General features: G+C 45.4%; 1 protein-coding gene across 1 annotated transcript in view; it reads right to left on the bottom strand.

The window, feature by feature from the left end:
• SUGP1 (SURP and G-patch domain containing 1) overlaps window positions 1-6,000 on the bottom strand; it is a 397,363-nt gene that overhangs the window by 321,699 nt on the left and 69,664 nt on the right. The window lies entirely within an intron of this gene.

The raw sequence follows: 6,000 nt of genomic DNA, 5'->3' as shown, positions 1-6,000 counted from the left end.
CAGGGGATGGAGGGAGGGTAACTTGGACTGCAGCAGTGAATACACTCAAACATCTACATTTATGCAAAGTGTACACAATTGTACTATGTTTTTCGTGTTTCACTGTTGGTCATTACATTTGGGTAGAATCCCAAAACTATGGTTGGGGAGGCTGCAGCTAAACAGCATTAGGTGCGGCTATAAGGCCCTGCAGCGGCAAAGCCTGCCCTGGACTTAGAGTAGAGAGGCAAATGGTAATGCTTTCTAAAGGTGTGAAAAGAACTCCAAGTAGCAGCCTTTAGAATGTCTTTGGTTGATACTCCTCTGAGAAAGGCTGCTGAAGTAGCTGCAGCTCTGGTGGAATGAGACCTAATGCCCTTGGGCACAGGTTTATCATGGTGTAAGTAGCAGAAACGGATGCAGTGGCTTACCCACTTTGAAATTGTCTGCTTTGAAATAGCCTTTCCTTCTGATCCCGCAGCATATGACACTAGTAATTGCTCAGTTTTTCTTAGAGCTTTTGTCCTGCTCAAGTAGAATCTTAGCTGTCTGTGCACATACAAGGAATGCAGAATTCTCTCCCCTTTGTTCTGCGGATTTGGATAAAAAGTTGGCAGATGAATTGTTTGGTTAAGAACCACACTGGAAACCACCTTAGGCATAAAAGTAGGATTTGTCCTCAGACACCCTGTCTGGGTAAAATATGTTAAAAGGCTCTACAGCCATGAGGGCCTGTAGCTCTGAAACTCTTCTTGCTGAAGTAATTGTTAGTGGCAGAGCTGTCTTGCAGTGATAAGAACTTTGTATCAGTGGTAGCGGCTGGTTCAAATGGAGGCAGGGTGAGAGTTTCCAACACATAATTGAGGTCCCATGCAGGTAATGGTGATCTTCTAGGAGGCCTTATGTTTTTGGCTCCTCTAAGATACTGCTTTAGTAAAGGATGAGAAAAGATTGGTGGCTCTGTATTGTAATGAGCCAAAATAGCAGAGGCATGGATTTTGATTGATGAGAGAGATAGGCCTTTGTCAAGCATCTCAGTTAAGTATTGCAATATCTGATGAATATGTTGTTCTGCTGTACCAGTTCCTTGTGCTCGATTCCAAGCACAGAATCTCTTCCATTTGGCAGCATAAGGTTTTCTAGTACTAGGCCGTCTGGTTTCCAAAATGACATCCATCACAGTTTTACTAAGAAGTGTCGTTCGTATGTTTACATGGATTAGCCATGCTGCCAGGTTCAGAGCCTGTAATAGATTGTGCAGGATCTGGTCATTTTGCTGGGACAGTAGTTGTGGTCTTTGAAGCAAGGTCCAAGCTGGATAATGAGATATGTTCCTTAAGATTGGGTACCAGTATTGTATTGGCAGGGCCAGTCTGGGGCAATTCGTATCATCTTTGGCTTCTCGTCTGGCTTTTAGGAAGATCTTGGGCAGAAGAGGCAGAGGAGTAAAGGCGTAAACTGACAGGTTTTTCCAACTGAAGGACAGAGCGTCCACTTTCCATGCTTGTCTGTGATAAGTCCTTGTGCAGAATCTTGTCAATTGATAAGTTTGAGGAGAGGCAAATAGATACATGTCTGGGCTCCATTTCTCTGTTATGCTGAAAACTTGTTGATTTAGTTTCCACTCGTGAGGATCAATAAGGTTTCTGCTTAAGTAGTCTGCCAGAGTGTTCTGTTTTCCTAGCAGGAATTGAGCTTGAAGATTTATTTGGTAGGTCAAAGCTGTGTCCCACAGTGCCATGGCTAATCTGCAAAGGGGGTATGAGTGTGTGCCCTCTTGCATGTTTATTTACCACGACTGTGGTGGTGTCAGTCTATCAGTAGTTGTCCTGGATGAAGTAAGTCCTTGAAGGCTGTTAGGGCATTTTGAACAGCTAGCATCTCTGGTTGTTATGTAGATGCATTTGATTTGGCGGCCATATGCCCTGAATGCAACTTCCTGCTATGTGAGCCCCCAGGCATAATCTGATGCATTTGTTGTTAAGGTTTGGCTGGCAGGGGGTGGAGTGAAAGGCCGTCCCATGTTTTGGTGACAGGCCTTTGCCCACCATAGAAACTCCTGTTGCAGGCAGGGGATGAGAGGAATCATTGTTTCCAGACTGTGTGAATGAGGACTCCATAAACTTTTTAGGTACCATTGAAGTTTCCTCATATGCAGTCTTGCATATGGAATTAGTAGGATGCAGGATGCCATGAAGCCCAGAGCCTGCAGAATTTGTCTTGCAGAAGACTGGGTTTTTGTTGCCAACAGTTTGAAGTAATTAGTCAGTTGCCTTTGTCTGGCATGAGGCAAGCCATCTGGGCAGTTGTATGCAATCTTGCACCCAGGAATGTTATCATTTGAGAGGGTACCAGATGAGATTTCTTTTCGTTTATTGTGTACCCTAGGCATGATAGAAGCCTTTTCACAAACAGCAGGTGTCGTAGACGAGTGCCCTTGTTCCCTGTTTGAATGAGACAGTCGTCTCCAAGTTAGGATATATTTGAATACTTTGTCTGCACCAGCACTACCAGGTTATACCTCATACCATGCTTTTCGGCCCCAAAACTTGGACCGAACCACAAAAGGAGGGAGAGTATCGATATTCAAAGATACCCACACCTCCAGGTTGGTGGCAAAGCAGGAAGCATCAGAGACTATCCATGTGCAACTAACAGTGGGTAAAACTGCCTTCCAGTTTATAGCCTGCTACAGACCACCCTCCCAAACCCAGGAACCCCACTCGGCCTTTGAGAACACTGGAAAATATGAAGGTCTCTCCAAACACCATTATATTGGGCAACTTCAACTACCCAAACAGACTGGGAGCATTACTCTAGCTCCAACACCCTAGCCCAAAGGTTCCTAGAATTTATAAACTCAAATGCTATGGAACAACTTGTTACCACTCCCACAAGAGGGGAAAACATACTGGACCCGATCGTCACCAACATGGGGACTCTATGCTCCAGACCAGAAGTGTATCCCTCACTGGTAAGATCAGACCATAAACTAATCTCACTGGATATTCACATCCCGACCCCATCCCATGCCCAGAAAACCACAGTGAAAAACTTCTCTAAAGCAAATTTCACACTCCTCAAAACCGAGGTGGAATCCTTCAAAGCCCCCGGGCCTGTGGAAAATACAGCCCAGACCACAGAATCCTTTATAAACGCATTCTATAAACACCTTCAGGAATGCATGGATCATGCGATCCCAAATAAAACCAAGACCCAATCCTCCAAAGGCAGACGTCCTGTCTGGTGGACCCCAGCCATAAACAAACTATACAATAGAAGGAGGAAGCTACTAAATGATAGAGCAAAATCCCAAAAAGGGAAGGCATCACTGATCAGTATTAGCAAAAAACTACGGGCACTCATAAAATTGTTTAAGGCCAGCTTAGAGAGAAAAATTGCACAGCACACTACGGATAATCATAAGGGTTTCTTTAGTTATGTTAGGAACCTGGGTGGTAATTCCCAGATATGCTCAGAATTAGTCCAAAATGACAAAAAATACACTGAACCCACAGACATTGCCAACATCCTAGCTGACAGGTTCAGCGCAAACATCTCCCCCCCCCCACCAAAAGGGCAAATATCTATCCCAGCAGAGTGCTGCCCCCCTGACATCTCAGATGCTCAGGTAAGAGCCGCCCTCTCCAAAGCAAAAAACACAGCATCAATGGGACCAGACGGTGTCCCGAGCGGCGTCCTACATGAACTCCAAGAAGAGCTAAACCCAAACAGAAAACTACTGTTCAATCTCAGCCTTACTACAGGATATGCGCCCAAAGAGTGGCGTACAGCAACAGTGGTCCTTCTCCATAAAGGTGGTGCCTCAATGGATCCTGTAAGCCTGACTAGCTTGGTCTACAAAGCTATAGAAAGGATCATCATGGACCTCATAAATAAAGATATTGGGGACCTACAGACACTGGATCCTACCCAGTTCGGCTTTAAGGGAAGATCCTGCCTCTTAAACCTGGTTGATTTCTTTGAAACAGTCAGCAAGGCCATTGACGAGGGGAAGGTGGTCCACACAACCTACCTGGACCTCGCAAAAGCCTTCGATACAATACCCCACTCGGGCATTATAGGTAAGCTCACCAGCTTAAATATAAACCCCTATGTCACTAGATGGATTGCAAACTGGCTCAAGGACAAAACCCACATGGTTAGAATTGCTGGAGCCATGTCAGACTCCAAACCATTTACAAGTGGTGTCCCACAAGGCTCAGTCCTGGGAACTCTCTTGTTCGGTATATATTTCTCGGAGGTACAGGCCAACACGGAAGGACTGTGGCTGACCAAGTTCGCAGATGACTGCAAACTGGGCGCCATAATCGACTCTCCAGCCGACACAAGCATCCTCCAAAAGGGCCTCATAGAAACAGACAACTGGTGCCAGAGCCATGGCCTCAAGCGAAATGCCAAAAAGTGTATAGTCTTTCCCTTTGGCAAAAACAAAGTGCCCACAAATTACCACATAAGTGGTAATCCATTAAGTACAGAAGTAACTAGGGACCCAAGTTGATAGCAATCTCTCAGACAACCACGTGGCCATAGTGGTTAGAAAAACATTTTATATAGCCCACTTAATCATGAAGGGATTCACATCTAGATCAGGGGAGGTCATCGTGCCTCTTTACTCATCCCTCATCAGGCCCATAATGGAGTACAATGCCCCTTTTGGGATGTACCTTACCAGACACCTGCAGCAACTGGAAAGACCCCAAAAGTACCTCCCCAAGAGGATCAAAGGGCTCAAACAGATGCCATATGCTGCCCGGTTAAAGTAACTCCAGCTCTACTCAGTGGCATACCGCCTGTTCAGAGGCGATCTGTGCCCGACGTATAAAGCCATGTCCAACCCGGAATTAATGGACATGCTGCACCTCAGAAAATCCAAATCCCATTGAGCTATGCGCTCGAGAGACTTTAACCTCAGCACTGAAATAAATAGGACATGCTGGAGGGACAGATTCATAACCCAGAGGCTCCCTTCACTCTGGAATAAAATCCCAGTCCAGGTTAGGCAGAGTCCCTCATCGACTCTCTTCAAGAGGAATCTTGATGAGTGGATGTGAGATCGTAGGTTTACCCCGGGTATCACTTCTGTGTCACTGTTAGACAGAGGCACAGTATACTAACCTCGAAAAAGGGCATAGCAAAAATAAATTTAAAATGGGTGGCAAAAGCCAAACACATTCTGGCTAGGCTTATAAATGCCCTAGGGCAGATAGCCTAGTATGAACCTATGAACCTAAATGCAATTACTGGTGCCAGGCACTTTGTAAAGACCCTGGGTGCAGTAGATAAGCCAAAGGGCAGTGCAGAGAATTGGTAATGCATTAAGCCAGCCTTGAATCAGAGTTATCTTTCTGCACAACTGTCTTACTGGGACATGCAGGTATGCCTCTTTAAGTCTAAAGTCACCAGCCAAGCTTTCTTGCCCAGCATGGGCAGAAGCTGTTGCAAAGTGAGCATTTTGAATTTTGGAATGTCCAGGTATGTGTTCAAAGTCGATAAATCCAGTATTGGCCCAGGCCAGGCCTCGTCCTTTCTGGGTACCTAGAACAGTCTCGAGTAAAAACCTTGTCCTTTTTCCTGTTCTGGTACTGTCTGAATGGCCCCCATATCCATGAGGGACGTAACCTGCTTCCAAGTCTCTGCCCATTGGTTTTATGGCAGGTCTGGCCAACCATTTGTCATTGGCAGAGTGTGGAAATGGAACCTGTATCCCTGTGATACGATGTTCAGTACCCACTTGTCCTGGGTTATTAACTGCCAATTTTGAGCAAATAGTGCTAATTTCCCCCCTATGGGTGCTGCCAAAAGTTAAGTGCTTGGTGTAGGCAGAGGGAAGTCAATGGAATTTATTTATTTACATTTGCTGACCAGGAGTGTCCGACTGGACGTAGGTCCATTTTCAGCGAAGGCCTGGGGAGAAAAGCTCCACAGTTTAAACAGACAGTAGTTACATTGGATTACATAGCAATTAACAATTTAACATAGCAATTACTTACAACATAC

The sequence above is a fragment of the Protopterus annectens genome, chromosome 13.part0 (assembly GCF_019279795.1).
Source record: "Protopterus annectens isolate FY-2018-M chromosome 13.part0, PAN1.0, whole genome shotgun sequence".
Taxonomy (NCBI): Eukaryota; Metazoa; Chordata; order Ceratodontiformes; family Protopteridae; genus Protopterus; species Protopterus annectens.
This window is presented reverse-complemented; position numbering and strand designations above follow the sequence as displayed.